The sequence below is a fragment of the Callospermophilus lateralis genome, unplaced genomic scaffold (assembly GCF_048772815.1).
Source record: "Callospermophilus lateralis isolate mCalLat2 unplaced genomic scaffold, mCalLat2.hap1 Scaffold_89, whole genome shotgun sequence".
Taxonomy (NCBI): Eukaryota; Metazoa; Chordata; class Mammalia; order Rodentia; family Sciuridae; genus Callospermophilus; species Callospermophilus lateralis.
Window position 1 is genome coordinate 1,980,237 of NW_027517018.1, and position 22,432 is coordinate 2,002,668.

Consider the following 22,432-nt stretch of genomic DNA (forward strand, 5'->3'; position numbering starts at 1 on the left):
TTTCAACGTCCAGATTCCCATCTCTGAAACAGAAGAGACTCAAGCAATTGAATCTCTAAAGTTTTTAATAACAAAAGTTTAATTTTCAAACTCTGAAGAAAAAGATTCAGATTTTTAATGCTTTATTGTATAAGTGTATAACCAATATTGAAAATTAAAGATTTTTTTTCAAAATGGTGATACTTTCTTCAGTACCTAGATGACAACTTCAGCTGCTTTATAAACTTGCCAACCTAACTACAAAGCAACTTCCAACAATAAGATCCAAACCAAAAAAAAAAAAAAAAAAAAAGAAAAGAAAAAGAAAATCAACGTAAGAACAGAAATCATAAAAAAGTTTACATTTCCAAGAGAACTGAAAGAGATGGCATGATATTAAAAGAATATATATGAACTAAACATAGTGTGAAAGGAAAAAAATATAGGATATTAACAACCAAATAAAAGAAAAACTAAGGGACAGTAGAGAACCCCAGGTATATAAAGAGTAAAATTTTTTCAAACTGGAGAATGCTTTGTTTTTTTTATAAGCTTATAAGTTTGACCACAGGGAATAATGCAAATGCCTGATCAATTTTAGGGGCATTTAAAATTTTATTTTTTTAGCGGGGCAGCGCATGGCAGCGCAGCGGCCGCCATCTTCTGTCCTGGCGGCAGCGGCGGTGCAGGCGCGGGGTCAGCGCTGCGGCGGCGCCCCTTGCTCGGCCCGGCGGCGGGCGTGGACCAGGCAGGAGCCCGGGGGCCACCCGCCCCTTCGCCGCCCGCGCGCCCGCCAGCTGGGTGCGGAGCGCAGACACCGCCGGGAGCGCCGGACCCGCCCGAGGCCGCCCGCGCTCCCCGGGCGGCGCAGATGGGATAGGCGGCGAAGATGTTTAGCTTCCAAGGGGACTTCAAAACGAGGCCCAAGGTGTCGCTCAGCGGGCGAGCAGGAAGGAAGAAAAGGCTTCTCTTTCACATCGCACTCAGGAAGAAAGAAGGAAAAGAGAGGAAGAAACGCGAAGATTAAAAAATGCAATAATTATTCAGTCATTTATTCGAGGCTACAGAGACAGAAAACAGCAATATTCCCTCCAGAGAAGTGCGTTCGATCACTGCGCACACTCGGCACAGTCTGGTGGCACTTTCTCCATCACTGGTGCCCCCAATCTTACCCTCCTGGTAAGGCAGCTTGTGTTTTTTTTACAAACAAAGCAAAGATGCAAAACGATTGATATGGCTGTATCAGAACTTAATTAAACACAGCTCCCTGTTTGTCAAGCAACTGGACGGATCTGAGAGACCGACATGCTTATTTCAGATAAAGAGGGTCATGAGCCTCTGTTGCAGGTAAACTGTCCCTGTCAGCAACCTGACCAGTGCTGGGCACCTTAAATTTGATTTTCATTTTATTTTGGATGGAAGGACTTTGGAATAGTCTATGTATTGCTCTAGGTAATTCTGGCCTGTAAGACTTACAAGTTAAAACACAGATACAACTATCTTCCAGATAGTATTTCTTGCAAAGATTCCCTGGGATTATCTTGTGAAGTGATAAGCCTTTGAGTTGCCAGTGAATGGACTGGCCAACTCAGAGGATTCCTGGTGGGAGGTGATTCCTTTCTGTAAGGGTTTCTACCACATTCAGTTTGGAAGCCACCTCTTGAGAAATGGGCTTCATCAGGCTCTCTGTCATTTATGAATGAACTCAGTAGGTTTGGGGATTACCAGAAAAAGGTGTGGACTTGCCTTTTCTCTTTGAAGAGCTGGAAAATGAGAAAGAAGTAGAGCTACTGATTTACAAGATCAAAAGTGAGTGACTTATGGGTTGAGTGTATGGCTCAGTGGTAGCATGTGCTCAGTGGGCACAGGCCCTGGGCTGGACCCCAGGGTCAGTACAGTGCTGAAGGTCAGAGGACCTGGACTTGGTACTGCCCTGTGACTGTCTTGCTTGGCATTGGAGTTACTGGATCCACTGTTAGTTGTAAACTGAGGAGGGGTGGGGTGGGGCCTGCCTCCTGGGACTTCCATCTCCACTGGATGTCCAGATGATGGGAGTGCTCTCTTCGTGGCCCGATCTTGGTCTCCTCCAGCCTCAGAAGATACTTCACACACTCATATTCCAGATGTCACCATGGGCTGTTAGTATCTCTAGATTGGCATCTTGTGCAAATTCTAAAAATTCAGGTTTTCTGTGTCAATTTCATGTGATACTAACATTCAGCTTGTAAGTAACTACTTATCCACTTAAATTAGTAAATTTATTTTGAAAATAAAAATCAATTTTTCAAAGCTAAAAAAATATTTTTAAATAAAATGAGGGAACTTATTGAATGCCTTTGTTGAAAAAATATGTAATTAAAGGGATTTTTGTTGTTTCTTATTGTTCTACATTTTCTTGTCAATCTGACATACTGTGGTCATTTTCAAGTAAAAGATCTTATATTTAAATTCATTTAGAAACAACTATCTAGATGAATTAAAATGAGAAAATATGGTTTGTATAAAGATTTAGAATATAGACACAATATTGGGAGAAACCAGAGCACAGGGACCTATTTGATATGCTCCTGGGTTCAATTCCTCACTCTGAAAATTACAGAAAAAAATGCAATCAAGCGGAATAACACTTTGTAGTTCATTTGACAGAGCTGAATAGATAACTAAATGAAGTAAGATTTTCTTTTACATTGTGTAGCATTATATTTATTAAGAGTAAAAAAATTCCCCTTATGATTTTGAAAAAAATAACCTATTATATCAGAGTGATATAATTTTTTCAAAAAAGCTTTCCTTATTGTGAAAATGTATTATTTTAAATGGAATCATTCCTATCCACATGCCCTCCAGTGGAATCCAGGGATCATGAGAAAGAAAGAAAAACCCTCCCTTAGCAGAATCCTGCCTACTGCAGAAATAATCTCAGAGAACCAGTCCATCAGAACAACCTGCCCTACATATAAGAATATTTTTACCTTCAGTTGACTACAGAATTGCCAAATATGAAACTACGACTGTAAGATTAGCTTTACATATTTACTGCTGCCACTTGCCAATCAGAGTTTTCCAGCTTCTGCAAGAAACAAAAGTGCCAAAGAACTCGACTTCAAAATAACTTGCATAGATTTCTCTGCCCTGATCTGACCTTTGTCCTTTCTTCTCCAAACTTCCCAGCAACCATTCTGCCCTAGGTATATATGTCACAGATTGCATTCATATTCTTTATTCTCAAATTTAAAAAAAATGTTCTTATTGAAAATTCATCTCTATTTTTAAAATTTTTGACACTGTCACTAAGTTAATTAAATAAAAACCTTAAATCACTTGTTGAATCTCAATTGCAAAATTATGTCTTAATCCTTTCATATGATGCAAGTATGATAAATGTCATTTAGTTTCATTGTCTTAAAGGACTGTTAAATATAAATTCATGGAGGGACAAATGAAAGTAAGTTTCTAAAAATAAATATTATGAGAGTACTGATTTTTATCAATCCATATCTCTAATATATTTTGATTAAGATTATAGGAAGAAAAAGTAGGTTCTCAGTTTATAAGTAAAAGCAATTAAATAGCTAATTTACCTTCTGTTCAAGAATATTTTAATTGCATACTCTCAATTTTTTTCTATAGAACATAAAACATTCCCATAATTTTTAAGAAAATAATTTAGGTGCTTTTTTCAACTTTTTTTTTTTGTTGTAAGTAATATCATGATATAATTATAGGTGTTAAAATAAGTTTCTTTATTCTAGGAGACTCCAAATGATTTGTATATTTCCACTCCATTCCTGAGCCACTGGTTTCCAGGTGTATCAGGGTATTACCTTGAGTACAAGGCAGCCTCATATTCTGAAATATATATATATATATATATATATATATATATATATATATATATATATATATATTTATTTTAATCATGGGCTAAATCAAGCAGTAAATCACAAAACAGAATTGCTGAAAGAAATGGGGCAATTTTATGGAAATGGAAGGAGACCCTCAATGTTACACAAAATTACATATAAGAGGTTGTGAGGGGAAATGACGGGGGGGACAAGGGAGAGAATTGAACAACAGCAGATGAGGTAGAGAGGAAAGATGGGAGGGGAGGAGAGGGGGGATAGTAGGGGATAGGAAAGGTAGCAGAATACAACAGTCACTAATATGACATTATGTAAAAATGTGAATGTGTATCTGATGTGATTTTGCAATTTGTATTTGGGGTAAAAATGTGAGTTCATAACCCACTTGAATCAAATGTATGAAAGATGGTATGTCATGAGCTTTGTAATGTTTTGAACAACCAATAAAAAAAGAAATGGGGCAAAGGCATAATTCTTAAAAATATATTTTTCTATTATGGAAAAATAAGTGAAAAAATATAATAATTTCTATATTGGCTACAAGAACCTAACCTCTTAGAAAATACACTGCTGAAATGTGACTAACATCTTTGATGATATCACAAATATTTACTGAATATGTACTTAGTGGTGGAGATAGGAATATAATAACCAACTTCAGGATTCACAAAAAATAAAGTTACAAAGCCTGGCAATTGCATAGAATTGGAGAACAAAGCAACTTTTTTAAATACTTGAAAAATTTACCTTATTAAAATAGGAGCTAAGAATTTTCTAATAAAAAGCAATTAGAGCAAATAACTAGGAAACCTGTAATCAAGAAGTAATGACATGTACTTTTCAAGGGCACAGTAACAACAACAAAAAAAAAGAAACAGAAGTTTAGGTGGAAAATAAATCCATAAGTGTTCAAAGGATTGAGAAGAGTATTCTAGAAAAAGTGGTAACTGAGAAAGTGGATTAAAACATGTTTGGACCTACTTGAAACAAAAACAGAATAGGCAGGCAATTATCCACAGAAGGAAGAAACCTAAGTGAAAGAATGGGAAAAAAGACTGAATTCTGCACAAATAAATGGTAGAGAAAGTATCTCTTTAGACCATGGGAAATGTTTAGATATATGAATATTTGAACGAGACAAGCTTTAGATAATCATCTTCCTTATGTTTAACAGTGAATTCATTAATTCATATCTAATAAATAACTAATAATGTGCTATTTAATTCAATACAAATAACGTCTGTCTTCTGTTTCATGATGGCACCCATCTTATTTTCTATAGTTGTTCTTACAGTACAGTGATTTATGAAATTCACTTCATGTCTGTGTATTGAGTTCTCTCATATCTTGTGGTGTCTCATACTGTCAACACAGAAATGTCCAGACTGTGTTGGCCTTGATAGTTTAGAGCAGAGGTTAGGATGGTAGAAGATAGCACAACACTTACTGTTCAGAGTCACATAATTGTGGAATGTGTTTTTGTGAGTTCATGTCTTCATCTTTGAGAAATTAGTTTGTAGAAACAAATTTGAAATTTGAAAAAAAATCTGATAATATAGTTCAGTTATTGATTAAGAAAACATAATTGTCAGAGAAATAAGCTTTGGTTTCTGAATTATAGGAGTGATTACAATTTTTAATGCAAGACCTATGCTAATCTCCAGATGGTCAAGAGTTTGCACTACGCTGTCTATATGTACTATATAAATAAACCTCTTTAACTTTGTCTAATATGTCTTTATTACATAAATTGAAAATATTTATAAAAACAAGGATCTTTTCCTTCATTAGAAGAAATTCAGTACTGAAGAAAGAGAAATCCAGATTATCAAAAGTTAGAAGGAATGCTAGCCATTATTTCCTTTTTATACCCCCAAACACCCTGATGAAATAAAAAAAAATGTTTTTATGCACTCATAGTGATATTAAATAACAAAAGTTACATAGAGAGATGTCTACTCTCTGCTAAAAGTATGGAAGATAATATATGTCAATATATTTCCTCATTGACATATAATTATATATCAACATCCATGTATTATCTTCTATACAATATCTATAATAATATAGTAAGAACTAAGAAAACAGAAACTTTAAATATTTTATGCAACATGTTGCTCAATAGATATTCATTGAAATATACATATAAACCAAATAATTTGTTGTACATAATTGTTAATGTCTTTTTTTTAAAAGAGAGAGAGAAGAAAGACAGAGAAAATTTTTTATTATTTATTTTTCAGTTTTCAGTGGACACAACATCATTATTTTATTTTTATATGGTGCTGAGGATCAAACCCAGCGCCCCGCACAAGTCAGGCAAGCATGTTACCACTTGAACCACATACCCAGCCCTGTTAATGTCTTATATATGAATTTGCATAGGTTTTTTAGGAGCAGCAAATGAATTATGAGTGTTTTCACTACCCCCAAAACAGAGGTGCCATCTCCCTTTGGAATTTCTTTGTGCAAAAGGCCCCAGTCAAAAATTGCCCCAATGTATGGTGACACCTTATTCAAAGGGAAATTCCTTTGCTGGCCAAGGAATTTCCTTAGTTCAAATGTTGGGCTCAAACATCTGTGGCCCATGAGGTAGAGTAAAATTACAGTTGTAAGGTGATAAAAGCTAATTGGGCTGCTTTTACCCTCAGCTTCTTTTTTATTCATCTTGAAGAAGCATTCTCACAATAAATCCCTCTCATGTTTAACCCTATATAATACACATGCAGAGTTTGCTCATGGTATGGTCACGTTTTCTCCACAAAGGCAGGCTGAACCACCAAATCCTGTATTTTTCTCTACTTTTGCATCTGTTCATTTCCGAAAAATAAACGGATTTTTTTTTTCAAATTTCAAGTTTGTTTCTACAAAAGAATTTCTCAAAGATGAAGGCATTAACTCCCAAAAACCACATTCCCCTCATTCACCAGTTTGTATAGTCCTGAAAAGACTGTTGTGCAAGATGTGACATAATTGCCAATTACAAATGTGAAAAATATTAGTAATATTGATTATAATGGTGATAATTTTATATGTGTGTATCTATATATTATACTTGTATATCAGAACACTATACAGACCATTTGTGGTCTCAGAGCAGCTAAAAATAAATAAATAAATAAAACTTAAGGTGATATTGATTCCTAAGTAATCATTTTGAAAAGAATTTACAGTATAAAATATAGCATAATTATTAATAATATAATATCCATCTTTAGAAATGCCTATATGATAGGTATTACAGTGCCCTGTATTTGTTTCCTATTACCATTATAAAAAAATCACCATAGCATGTTTATCTTAAACCTTTGATGGTAAGAATCCCAAAATGAATTTTATAGTGATCAAGGCAAGATGTAGGCAGAGCCAAATTCTTTCTGAGGACAGAAGTAGAAGCTCTTTCTTAGCCATTTCCGCTTTCAGGTGCTCTCTACATTTCTTGGGTTTATGCCCTTTCTTCCATCTTGAAAAAATATAACTCTGATCTTTGCCTTTGTAGTCACATTTTCTTTTCTCTATCTTGACCAGCTCACATTTTTTTCCTCCCGATCTCAAGATCCTTACCTTAATCACGTCTGCAAATTCCCTTTTTCATGGGATATAGTCATCCATTATAGGGATTAGAATGTGAGCATCTGGGTGACAACATTAGTTTATCTACCACAGTCTTTAAGATGTATTACTCCAATTACATACTTAAAAATAAAATGAAATGGAATTTATTCTCCTCATTTTACATTGGAGCTAATGTAGGCACAAATCTAAAAAATGACTGACTCTCTCTATTTCATCTACAATCTCATCTTTTCACTTGAAAAATCTGTTGATTCCAGTCTTTCCTACTGGGAAATTAGGAACACACACACACACAAAAAAAAAATCTACATTTCAGACTTCCCATTTGTTTTCAAAGGTGTGTATTAGGGTGATGAAACTAATGGTCAGCGCTACTCTCTGTATGGTCATCTCTCCAATGGCTCCAACAGCAACATCTCTGAACTTGCAAAAATTCTGGAGAAGCAGGTGGGCTATAGCAACTGTTGAAACAGGGACTTTCTAAAGCTCAGACTCTCTTCCTTCAGTAGAGACTTCTGAGTTTCTCTTTTTGGTGACATATTTTTAAAGTCTCCCCTGTCTCTCATCTTCTCTCTAGACATTTCTGTGGAAAAAGCACTTTAAATTTGCTGTTTTAGTAACTACACTGAAATGTTTTTCTTTGAATAGTTCCTGCTGAGTCCTCTGGTGGTGGCCACAGGGCAACACAACCTTTCAAAAACCTATCCAGTGTGCGTGAATTGTATACTATCCGACAGCACTTCACAAATCAGCCCTTGGTTCCATTCAACTATGACATTAAGTGGAATATAGCTATTAAAAGACTTGGATTCTTGGGTAAGCATTAACTTGGGTAAGCATTATTCTCCCATGACTTGCTCTTGCCACAACAATGCGCAAGCATAATAATGGAAAACAAAATCTAGGTTAGACTAGTCTATGCCATTATTACCTAAAACCAACATTCTAGTTCAATACTAAAAGTAATATAAAGTGTGTGTGTGTGTGTGTGTGTGTGTGTGTGTGTGAGAGAGAGAGAGAGAGAGAGAGAGAGAGTATTTACATTAAACACACACATATACCTAAATGCATGTGCATACATGCACACACACACACACACACACACATTATTGGATGAAAGCTAGCTTGATACAATTAACCTCAACTGAATTAAATCTATGTGGACCACTGCTTTTATCTCAGCCTGGTTATATGGTCCTCTTCTGGAATGTTCCTCCCTCCCGCCCTTTCTTTAGGGCTACGCAACTGCCTTTACCAAACTCTATGGATGCACTTGTTCAATATTGTCTGGTTTGGTTAATCTGCCTGATTGAAATTACACTATAAGCAACTTGAGAGGACAGTTCATACATTGTTCATCTACATACCATATATAATTTCTGAAATATGATAGAAGTTAAAAAATAATCGGCTGACTGTAACAGGCATTCAGTCACACTGTAGATACCTGAGGTCAAGGCCAAATGTGAAGCCTACCGGGGAAATCTGATAAGGCATCCAGGCTTGCTCTGTGTCCTCACCCCATTATTGGACTCAGTCCTTCATCCCATGAGTGGATAGATTTTTTTTATTGCCACTCATTTGTATCCGATTCTAGCATCTACTTTCCACTCTTGTTTTCTATCTCAGAAATAAAATTGCTCATGGAAATCTAGAGCTGTTCAGGTTTGGGACTAGAAATTGAATAAGATGGTTTAAAAAATGGTAGACTATTATGAAGCAATTCAGAAAATAAGTTAAATGAATAAATAAGCATTTATTTTCAGAGTCCCTATAGAAATACTTTTGACAAGAAAAAGAAAACATAAACACAAACAACAAACAAAAAGACAAAATGAATGTATACTGCTACAGAAGCAAGAAGGCAAGCAAGAAGCCAACCTACATCTGCATTCGTTTTGTTTGATAGAATTGCAACTTGAGAACCCTGCTGGCCAAATGAGGCCTCACACAGATCCCATTATGTAATTCACTGATTACTTGGTTCAACCCACTTGAGGCACTAAAATCTTGGCCGTGATATTAGGTTGGTTGGTTAGTCAGGTAGCTTTCTTTAATAATACCTCAAGGGGTTGAAGCTTTTGGAAAGAACAGAACTATTTCTAGCTTAATTGTCATATAAAGTTTTCCGAAAAGCACAGCAGCCACTGACCTTAGGCGGCTTCCTGTGACACACTTTTTGACATCCCTCCCGAGTGTAATAACATACCCTGAACTTGCCGTTTAACAGCTTAAACCCACAGTAGACAGTCCTGTCACTACTGTCATTTTACTTTTCCTGCAAAGAGAAAAATAAAGGTCAGGAGTGTCCCTCAGACTTCTGAACCCCCATTTTTTTCTGTCTGAGTCAACCTCCATTAGCTTCTTTTTTTTCTCACAGAATGGAGATTCTTAGCTCAGAGCAATTCAAACATTTGTCTTCCTCAAAGCCTTGAAATCCCCTCACCTTCATGTTTTCTCCTTCCTTCAAACTATCAAACAATTCCACATGTAATCTTTCTCAAGTTCGTGTTTGTTATATTTTCCTCCCACAAGTTCCATAAAGCAAAGAACATGTATGTATCTTACTGTTTATTGTGCATGGGGACACCTCTATCTTGTTCCTATTCACTTACCAAACTGGTGGTTCTAAGAATCCTATGGTATGTAAAGTCACCTCAATGCAATGTGTGATACTATAGCCTCCTACAGAAGGTGATGAATTCAGGAGAACCACACATCATTTCAACAGTATTTTCACATTTTTTAAAATTCCTAGGAAGGTTAGTCAGAAATTGTGAAAAATGCTAAAATTCCATGAGAACTTGACTTACCGTCATTGCTTTCTGCCTTTTGCAAAACCCAAAACCTACTTTACCCCTCTGGCTGGAATTATTTTCTTTAAAAGAGTCTCATCTGGAGGCTCTTTCCAATCAGCCATAGCCAAATTGGCCAAGTGTTCTGCCAAAGAGTGAAGGCATTCTCATCTGTGCACAGGTAATTCCTTTAAAAACTCATGCCAAAATGAATCGTAGTGATTCCCTGCTCAAATATGTTGGCCTATTTTTCTCAAAATAAATCATTAGAATAGAAAAGAATTGTAGAATAGGGGAGAGAAATGGATTTCAAAGATATGTTTGGTCAGATTTGAAACACTGAATTTAATGGTGCCCCACATTTCCTATAGATAAATTAAAAAAAAAAAACATGTATTAAAGCATCAAATAGGTGTAAGGAATAATGACATAATTCTACCTGCCTACTTCCTTATTGTGAACATGTGAAGTCTTTTAAAAATAGGAGCTATGAAACTATATAAAATTGATTTAGCCTTAATAGAAAGGTGATCTTTGCATCTACCAATTGTATGATCAGGAATTATAAAACAGTATGGGAGGAGAAGATACAATAATCTTCATTTACTTCACAGACTTAAAATGTCTGATGAAGAATTAAATTTGATCTTATGTTTGGCTACCCTCCAAATATAAAATAAATGTAATCTTACTCCCTATTTTTTACATGTCTTCCTTGCTAGAAGATTGTCCCACACAGGGAGTGGTGGCTCATGTCTCTCACCTCAGGGATCGGGAGTCTGAGGCAGGAGATTGAAAGTTCCAGGTTCTCCTGGGCAATTTACTGAGACCCTGCTTCATATTAAAATTGAAAAAGGCCTGAAATATAGCTCAGTGGTAAAGCACACATGGGTTCAATTCCCAGTACCAAAATAATAATAATAATAATAATAATAAATAAATAAAGTTGTCCCATCAGCCTTCTTAGCAGATATCCCTCATTTTTTCCTTCTATCTTTGTTGTATTGGCTATTAGAAATTGGAAACATTGCAGGCATATAGTGAGTATCATATGCTATAGTAAACTTTATATGTTGTGGAATTCTTAGAATAATTGAAAAAATTATCACCTTGATATATCTAGGTACTGATTCTCATTCAATATCTGTGTGGTTTTGTCTGAAGATAAGCCATTGTAATGGTTAAACATGCTGACATCGAACAGTGTAGTACCTGACATATAATAGACAGACTTTGAACTCAGCTTCACACTTTGCACAATAATTTTTATTCTACTTCACCAATAGGCCAGCTGATGATTTCAGTCATGATTCTTAAATCCCATCTCCCCTGGCCCATCATTAAGATATCTTCTTGTATAACTTGAATTTTTGGGTAGCAGGATGGTAAAATATAAGGAGGGAGTTAAATTAAGCATCCAGAAGTAGTATAATAGTCCTCTAAGTTCAAAGAGTATACTTGAGGTTTCTACTCCAAGAAAAATGTTTTTGAGACTTATCACAACACTATAGGGATTGAGTTCAGAAATATTTAAAAAGCACAAAGTTACATGGCAGACAGATAATAACACCTAACTAGGAAGATTGGTTGTTTTTGGGTAAATCATCCAATGTCATTTACAGACATTCATCCTATTATTTATTAAGGTACTAACTTTTACAGGAGTCATTAAGCTTTTGAGTGTTCAGATGTATAAGACATATTTATATGAATTGTTCTTTTTTTATATTCCCAATTTCATTCCTCAAATACCCTCTAAAAGCTATTACATTTTATTGAATTAATTATTGAGCAGTCAAGCTCCATCTTTTTACCATCTTACATTCTAAGGGCATGCTATATTGTCTTAACCATCTTATGTTTTATCCACTTTGTATGCATAGCTTATTATATTTATGAATTTACATTTGCATATGCGATCAATTACAAACCACCAGCACAGAATGCAATATGATATTTTAATTCAATTTCACTTTCAATTGGTTCCACGTTAAATATTAATTCAGTTTAATGTGAGTGCACAATAGTGTAATTACATCAAGCAAGAACAGATGATCTATTTTTTGAACATGTAGAAGATATATATACATGTCTACTTTCTTACTATAAAAAAATACTGAAAGCTGTCATGCATTGAATGCTCTTTTTTGTGTTTCTCTAAGTCACTTCATCAAGGAATAAATTGCGATAGTTTCAAATAAATTTTCACAGAAACATTTGGTCACTTTCCCCCCATAAATTCAAAAATCAAGCCTCTGAGATTATTCTGGGCAGAGGTTGAAAATTGCTTGCAAATCTGGCCTGGAAATTGTCTCTGGATGTGTTTGGTTTATCTGACACACAAAAAAGGGCCTGACATTTTAATATTCGATTACTTGCATAAAAGTATAAAGCAGACATCTTGCACCTGGCCCACACTCCTGCCTGGCAAAAGTTGGCTGGATTTAGGCAGCCAGAGACTGACCCCATTTTAACAGAGGACATATAGGCAGTTTGCTACAGCCCTACTGCATTTCCTAATATGGTGCTTGCGTGATAGCATTTATAATATACTGTATCCTGCCTCATGGGACGATTTGTGTTTGCTTTACTTAAACTTTAATATCCATATTGTTAAAAACACAAAATGCAGAATATTTAAGGAAGAAGAATTGTGCCATTGCTAGCTGAGATGCTATACTAGAACCATGACAAGCAGAGGGACTCTTCTAAAATCTGTGCCCTTTATCTGTTCCTATGATTATCAAGTAAAAGTACCACGCATTTTAGTCAGCTTTGCAACACTGAGCAACATACCCTACAAAAAAAAAACATAGAGGAGGAAATGTTTATTTTGTAATATGGCTTCAGAAATTCAGACCATGATGGCTGTCTTCATAACTTGGGCCTGAGGTGAGAGAGAAAAATATTATAGCATAAGGGCATGGCAGAGGAAAGCAGCTTAGGACATAAGTTCTAGGACAAGAAGAGACAGAGAGAGAGAGCTTCACTCACCCAGGACAAAATATTAACCACAAAGTCACACCACCAGTGACCTACTTCCTCCAGCCACACCCTACCTGCCTTCATAACTGCCAAATTAATCCCTCAGTGTTTTAATCCACTGATTAAGTCACATATTCAGAATTTAATAGTTTCACCTCCAAAAATTCTTGCATTGTCTCACACATGAGCATGTGGGGAACATCTCATATCCAAACCACAACAACATGTTTGTTCTTCAGAATGCTTCACTGTGTCTCAACCCACCACACTTCCCCTACTTTTTTCAATTCAGTTTAATGAGGAACACTGTATTTACAAAACACATTGTATCATTGAGCCAATACTATGTAATACAGCTAAGGGAATTTAAAAGAAATGTTTATTTTTAGCGTCTAGGAGATTGCAGTAGGATGGTAACATAAAACAGGAAATATTTTACATCAGGAAATGCTTGATAATTTTACTGTGTTTTTCCTCAACTCATTACATATGGAAGTGATTTCAGAGAAACTTGTGCATGTTGAGTTTTTCAATAAACAGCTATGAATCTGCAAGTCCATCAGACTGCCTGTGTGAGCTTCATTCCTTTTGTTGAAGAGGTGTCTAGCCTAGGTTTTAAGAGCACAGAGTATGAAAAGAGGGGACCTGGGTTGGGCTCCAGTGGTGCTATTAGTTTTGAGCCCTGGTGTAAGGCACCTATTGCCTCTGGACCTCACCATCAGACCTCTTAAATTCAGACAACTATAACAGCATCTCCCTAATAGGATTGTTCAACAGATTAAATAAGCTAATATTGTAGAAAACTCAGAAGAGGGGCTGACATATAATTAGTATTAGGTAAGATCTTATTAAAAAAAAACCAAAGTATCAATAAATTCCTCAGTACATCCAAATAGGTGATCAGCCTTAAATTTTTATCTTTGATTTCAGGTTCTGACTTGATAACATCAAAATATGTTAAATGTGTAGCAAATAAATTAAAATTGATCTTATTTATTTATTTATTAATCCTTACTGGTATTTGAACTCAGGGGCACTTGACCACTGAGACATATCTGCAGCCATATTTTGTATTTCATTTAGAGAGAGGGTCTCACTTAGTTACTTAGTACCTCTCCATTGTTGAGGTTCGCTTTGAACTCATTATCCTCCTGTTTAGCCTCCTGAGCTGCTAGTATTACAGCAGGCATCAATATGTTTGGTTTTTAGTTGATTTAATTTTTAAGATATCATTAATACTACTGTATACCATTTTTAATTATCAAAAATATAAACTTATACATGGAAATTCATTGTCTAAAATTACATCCCTTAAAGTTTCTATTCAATTTTTAAAATATAAACAGTGCAGCTTATAATTTCCTACATAGCATAAGTTCAGAAATTGGGAGTTTCTTGAAAAACTTATGCTGAAAATATAATGTTGTTAATCAGGAAGCAAAATATCTTATCTGTCTCATCAGTGGTTGTCATAGCTCTTTTCTAAAATAATTCTACTGTGAACTTTATCAACATTTTAAAAAGTTACTAATTATGTTGTGTTCTTTCTGGGGACTCAACTTCAAATAAAGTGTTACTTCTTTAAAACTGTTCTCATATACTTTGTAGTTAATATGGTTTTGATATCCTCAGATATTAAAAATATTCTTCCTAGACAATTTTAATTTGCTGCTAATCTAGGGTGATAAAATATCCAAAAATGTTGAAATGCCTTACAAAAACCAGTGACCTAATTTTATATGGAAATATAATTTTAAACTAGTGTAGTTCTGATCTAGATTGTATTTTTCCTGCAAAAATTGATTTTGAAATGAACACCATGAATCCTTAAGAATTATTTACAAAGAGGACTTGGTTCAAAATTTATAAATGAATACATGATGGAGTAGGAAAATAATACAGACTGTATCTGTCTTAATGCCTTTATTTAAAGGAAAAGAACTTTAAAAAAACATTGTAAGTTGTCTGAAGTTTATTCAACAAGGCAGTGAACAACTTAAAATGGATGTAAATAAGTCTACTGCCTAGTTTGTCATTAAAAATATTTAATGTATAGTAAAATGTTAAACAATTCTCTAGTCTAGAAACTAGAACAGTATTTGGATACTATGCATAGCAATATTTTATTTACTACTTTGTAAAAACACTGGAAATCATTAACATTGATGACCTTTTAACAGAAAAACACTAATCATAAAAAATTATTGTCAGATTAAAGAGTTATATTGGCCCATAGATTCATAATATTTTCTGCAGTTATTTTTAATATTAAAGATTTTACACTCAAATATCTCAGTAAATGAATCTCAAATATTTTTAATTGAGGGACAGTTTTATTCTTTCAAAACACTCTAAATTTAGCTTTCTATCTCATTAAATACACCATCATTTTCATATCTTCCACCATATCTCAAGATTTTTAAAGTAGTGATACACACACACACACACACACATACACACAAGCAGACTCATTGTTTAAAGGACACATTAGTCATACAGAAATTAAGTGCAACATGAAGGAAAAAGAGATGCTTTTCATTACAAATAGTCTTTGATATATCAAAATTTAATGAAAAGTTATGAAATATAGGGAACCATAAAAAAATTAAGTTAGTTTATTATCCATCCACCACTGATAGCACTATAAATATTTTGCCAATTATTCTCACAGCATATTTATCATCTATGTGTATTCCTGTATATGTCTCTGTGTGTGTTATATATTAACAGAGGATGACATAGTAAAATCTCAATGCATGACAGTTGACTTCTTTGTTCAAGGAGGATATGTGTACTTTTTAAGACTTGAAATACTTTCTGGAGGATAAATATACTTTTTCTACAATTTTAAAGGGAGTTTCATAGTTACTTATGTCTGTTCTACATTTAAACAATTTGATAAAGTGTTTATAATGTTTTACATTTAAAATAATGGATTTGTTTATATTAATTTACATCCAGATACAACTGGCCACATTTTATGAATTTATAATTTTGGTCTAATCATTCATTTTGTTAGATATTCACAGGACTGTTCTCTAGGTGATGAGGAACCTACCCAGTCCTCCCTCCCCTTCTTACTTGCAGTTCTAAAATTGATAGTAGAGTTGTTGGAAATGCAATATCCTGTGATGAGGAGGCTGGGGACAGCACACTGGGTTCTGTTGCAGTAATCTCATTCCTAAAAAGTGCACAGACTTCAACACTTTGTCTCAGCATTTTATGTTGTCTAAGGGCATAAAATCCAGGCGAACAACTTAATGAGGTCTCTCTGCTGTGATACAAGTGGGCCATCTATAGATGAGGCTCTTCCTGTATGAGTCAGCTTTCCTTAGCCTCAGGAACCAGTTTAAGATGAATTTTAAGCTTTTGTTGTTGCTTAAATGTAGCTGTAAGCACTAAATCTACTTCATGTAACTTGTTGTGAGCATGGGTCTTTTGTCTTTGCAGAGAAGTTGGTAACCATTTCAGTTAATCTGCTAAAGGACATCAGGAGACTGCTTTTTATTCATGCATTTAATAAATATTTTAGTGTATGCAGTTTGTGAAAGTAATTTTCCTAGATGGTGAAATTAAAAAGAGATTAAAACAAACAAACAAACAAATCAATAAACAAACACTGCCAGAGCAACAGTTAACACTTCCCCATCATAATTTACATTCTGATAAATATATATGATGAACAACAAGATAAGTTAATATATGATATGGCATTCAGGGTTGATTACTACTATGAATAAAAATAAGGTAGAATAAACAAGAATTATCAAAAAACATTGTTTCTGAGGTAGTTTATGAAAGATTTTCCAATGAGGCAACATTTGATCAGAGATGTCAATGAAGAGATGAAATTAGCAATATTTCTACCATGAATCCTATAGTGCCATAGAAGGCAATGGTGGTAATAGCCACATAAGTGAGAAGCAGATGGTTTTTCAGTGAAGTCTTCGGGAAAGAACCCAGCTGTGGCTTACATATTGCTTGCCATTTTGTGAAATACTGGTCAAGGGACTAAAGTAAGGCAGGCCTAGATTCCTCACTCATAGAAAGCATGGTATGAGATGCTATGAAATAAGACTATCTTACAGTACTACATTTGTGATAATTTGTTACACAGCAATTGTAAGCTAATATACATCTTATCACCTGAATGTGGTGAGTTGACAAAACATATACCTAAAAATGTAGAAGTGGCTTTGGAATTGGGCTATGAGCAAAGTCTAGAAAATGACTGAGGATCATTATGTAGAAATACTAAATTTACTTGAATGAACCATTAATAAGTGTATGGTGGGTTGAGGTCTCAAAAATCATGTGAGGTACACTTTTTGTACAGTGACAGAAAGCTTAGTAAAATTGCCTCCTGCAGTTATATGGAAAAGTAGTGGATTTCTAAGCAAAATATGGAAGGTGCATTTGATTTTTTTCTCAATACAGCAAAATGTGAAAAATAAAAAGATCACTTGGATTAATAGAAAGAAAAGCAGAAAAAGTACAGGTCTTGATGGTTTTCAAAGTATTTTGCCTCTCAGGTGGCAAAAGAATTACAATTCAGAAATGTCTTCTAAAATCATTGCATAGTAAAACCTAAGGGTGTATATATAAAAAGTCTTTCACCAGAACTTCAGAAATATCAAAAGGTCAGTGTATTCAGTTACACTAAGGGTCCTTACAGAGATCAATAAGGTTCCTGGCAGGTCCTCTAAATCAATCCCAAGATGGAGGGGCTTGGATTTAAGCCCTCTGAGCAGAAGATGAAAGGGAATTACATCAAAATTTTTATGACTGCATTTTTATTATTTTTAATAATGAATTACACCCCACTGAAATCCCTAGCAGATCCAAAAATTTCTTGAGAAAATGATTTTAGCAGACATATTGCCAGCTTACACCAAAAGAGACAGAATGATCATAGACTACTCAGAAACAATCAGAAGCTACCTTAACTGAGAAAGGATGACTGACAGAATGAAACCAAGACACAAGATGGCAGAGTGGAAAGTTGTGGAGAATTTATGTAAACCTTGAAATCTAATAAAGAATGTCCAACATTTACCCAGCTAGACTTCTGGACTGTTATTAAACAGGGACTCCCTGTTTTTCCCTCCCATTTCCCACTTCTTCAACTGGAACATAATACCTCATGTTCAATGCTTGCCCTGCCATTGAACAGCACTTTGTTTGATGACTTGTCTCTCTTGCTTAGAAATCAGTTTTGTTTGGGAGTTATACTTTAATAAATATACTCATAAATCTAATTTGCTCCAGTTTGACTTACGTGATGAAATTTAGATGAAGCAAATGAAATGAGGCTTGGGAGAATCTTAGGATTTAGTGGCTGGATTTTGCATGTGGGAAGAATTGGATAGATCTATGCTAATGAAGCAGGACTTAGGATCTGGGTCCTTGCCCTTCCTGCCTCTCTTTCCCACCATCTGCAACAGTTAGAAAAATCACTGGGCTATACTATTAGTAACTCCTTTAATCTGGCAAGTTTAACTTTCTTTTCAGAGAGTCTCAGGTTTTCAAGATTTAAACAAAAAGAAAGAAAAAATGCATGACAATCTGGTTCTTGCTTTTAGTAGAAATAGTTAGCTTGATTACTAACAGCAGCTACAGTATTGTTAGTCTTTAAAGTTTCAAAACCTAACTGTTGTTTCAACAACTAAAACAAATATATAATGAGTGCTGAACTTGAAAAGGGATTGCATAGAGTAAATATGCATGCTGGGAATTGTCATTATCATCATTGTGGTTTCATGATAAAGCCCACAAATTACTTATTTTGGAAATTTGACTTTGATCTGAAGCATACTGAAATAAGATTTGGAAGAACCTTGGGAGACAGTGGCTGCATTTTGCCTGTAGGAAGAGTGTGAATAGATAGGGCAATCATCTCAGTGTGAAAAATAAACACAGGTTGGGATGAGTCTCCATTAAAGCCATTTAGAAGCCAGAAAATATCATCTCATTATAATGATGTATGTCATTGCAAAATCTTTCTCTTTAAATGACTTACCATTTCCCTGAAGAACCTAACACTTTGTCAAGTAAAGAAAGATGGTGGTCAAGGAGGAAACTAATTCATGGGGTCCATATGAGGGATAAAAAAATAAAAGAGCTAAAATATCCTGAAGAAACAGAATGTATTAGAATGAGAAATGAATGAATCAAACAGTAAAGGTGAGTAGGAGCCCTTCTTGATCTGTGATGTAAAATTAGGGAACAATTAGAGTAGAGCATCACAGCTTCACTGAGAGTCAATTTGGGGTGGTGCGCTGCAGGGTTTTTCTCTTGTGTGTGAAATGATCATTCAGTAGAATGGTGTGTCTGACCTCAACTGTGAGGCAAGCAAACAGAACAAAACAACATGCGACTGTGTACACCCCATGCATGGGGTCTGTTATTTAATGTGGATTTGTTATGCAATTCAAAAATGCCTCAGTAAAAATTTTTTGGTTCTAAAAATTTGAAAACAACACCCCAAGGCTGCACAGACAGATCCTCATGCTTCTCCTTCCAAATAAACAACAAAGGCAAACTAAGGGTTGCAGTTGCCTACTCTGAGCAGGCTTTTTAAATTTTTTCTGGGCAGGACACTTGAAACATATTTTTAAGATTTTTTTTCCATTTTATTTTTAATGACAAACTGCACTGTGACTGGAGCAGAAAGGGAGAAATAAACCTTTCGAACTATAAACTCTTTTTGTGCCATAAAGAATCATTCAACTGCAAAAAGGAATAAAAAATACTTAATTTTAAAAATATCATAATTATATTGAAAGGTGTTGGACTAGATCTGTGTCCCAGCGAGGCCGAGAGCAAGGAAGAGCACGGCCCCGAGGCCTGCAACTCGGCCAAGATCACCACCACCACGTCGGAGGAGCCGTGTCGCGACAAGGGCAGCCCGGCCATCAAGGCTCACCTCTTTGCGGCGGAGCCAGGCGGCCGTCCCCGGGACAGCGGGCGACTGGACAAGGCGTCGCAGGACTCGCGTCACAGTCCGGCCACCATTTCCTCCAGCACTCGCGGTCTGGGCGCCGACGAGCGCCGGAGTCCTGGCCGCGAGGGCGCGGCCACGGCCAAGGTCGAGGAGGCGCGCGCCCTGCCAGGCAAGGAGGCGTTCGCGCCGCTCACGGTGCAGACCGACGTGGCCGCGCACCTGGCCCAGGGCCCCCTGCCCGGCCTGGGCTTTGCGCCGGGCCTGGCCGGCCAGCAGTTCTTCAACGGGCACCCACTGTTCCTGCATCCTGGCCAGTTCGCCATGGGGGGCGCCTTCTCCAGCATGGCCGCGGGCATGGGGCCCCTGCTGGCCACCGTTTCCGGGGCTTCTACTGGCGTCTCGGGCCTGGATTCCTCGGCCATGGCCTCTGCTGCCGCTGCGCAGGGACTGTCTGGGGCATCCGCGGCCACCCTGCCCTTCCACCTCCAGCAGCACGTCCAGGCCTCTCAGGGCCTGGCCATGTCGCCTTTCGGAAGCCTCTTCCCTTACCCCTACACGTACATGGCCACAGCAGCTGCCGCCTCCTCGGCTGCGGCCTCCAGCTCCGTGCACCGCCACCCATTCCTCAGCCTGAACAGCATGCGCCTGCGGCTGCGCTACAGCCCCTACTCCACCCTGGTGCCGGTCCCTGACAGCGGCAGCCTGCTGGCCACGGCGCTGCCTTCCATGGCGCCGGCCACGGGGCCCCTGGACTGCAAGGCCGCCGCCCTGGCTTCCAGCCCTGCCTCGGTGGCCGTGGACTTGGGCTCGGAACTGAACAGCCTTTCCTCCACGCTCTCTTCCAGCTCTGTGTCCTTGTCGCCCAAACTCTGCTCCGAGAAGGAGGCGGCCACCAGCGAACTTCAGAGTATCCAGCTATTGGTCAGTGGCTTGGAAGCCAAGCCCGACAGGTCCCGCAGCGCGTCCCCCTAGACCCCCTCCAGAAAAGTCTCTTCATTCCAGTTCAGTCAAATCTGCAGCGCACTTTGTTGGATGTAAACGAAACCACGGGCCGTGGGGTTACTCCCTTCCTTTTGCAGTGGTGTCTGGGAAGGGGCACCGGGCTCCCTTGAGAGAATGTCCGAGAGACAGACCCTGTCCTCTTGGCAAGGTTTATAGATCTCGGATCTGTCTCAGATTCGGGGGGCTCAGAAACCACTGTTGCATCGAGCCACCTGGTGGAAGCATCTGTGTCCTGAGACTGCCATCCAGGCTGGTCTGGAAGCTGTGGCCCAGGAAGAGGTAGCTGAGCCCTCCTGGGGGGAGAGGTGTTGAGAGGCATTTCCCTCAATGTGGATTTATATGATCTATTTTTTTTTCCTTTCACCGTGTCAAGTGGAAACGAATAAAATTTTTAAAAATCGGGGGCAAATGCATACATTAAACATGATTATTTGTGAAGAGTGAAAAACTTCATAGTGACTTGCATATTGGTTCTCAATAAATTACTGAGCAGCCTTGTTTGGGGAGGGAGGTCCCTGCCATTCTTGTTTAGTCTATATTAAGGAAATCTGTGTATTTTTAATATTCTTGTGATGTTTTAAGAGCCGCTATAGGTCTCTTCTTGCATGTTCCACAGTAGTATATTTGTGGTTTTTATTTTGAACGCTTGCTTTTAGAGAAAACAACACAACCCCATCCCCTCTCAACCTGTGCTCTCAAGTCTGCAACCCCAAGGAAGTGGGGGGTGGGGGGGACACAGAAGAGGGGTGGGGGAAATAAAAACTGAATTTATTTTATCTGAGCTCTGTAGCTGGATTGATGTCCCTCTTCGTCAGTTTGTTCTTTCCTGTATACGCAATAACAAGGTTTAAAAAAAAATAAAGAAGAAGCGAGACTATTAGACAAAGTATTTATGTAATTATTTGATAACTCATGTAAATAGGTGGAATATGAAAATGCTTGGAAAATTAAACTTTAATTTATTGACATTGTACATAGCTCTGTGTAAATATGATTGCAATTGTCAGGTTTTGTTCTTGTTTTCTTTTAGTCGATTTTATTTCCAGGTCACAGAATTGCTGTTCACACTTAGAAAACAGACTTTCTGCACCTACAACTACACACTTTCAAAAGAGTTATCTGCAAAATTTATTTTTCTTTTTTAATGTCAAGAGTTGGGATGGGGGGGACTGTTTCCTATTTTAGCCAAATTTTGGGAGGAGTTAGCACTTCCCAGCTCCACTTGAAATTCCTGAAAATATAACACCCTGAGAGTGGTCCTGGGATTGGTGTGGGCTGGGGGGAGTGCA

General features: G+C 37.0%; 1 pseudogene; it reads left to right on the top strand.

Annotated features, from left to right (window-relative positions):
- Positions 1 to 617: 617 nt before the first annotated feature.
- LOC143390076 (T-box transcription factor TBX3 pseudogene) lies at positions 618 to 21,224 on the top strand (annotated as a pseudogene).
- Positions 21,225 to 22,432: the final 1,208 nt, after the last annotated feature.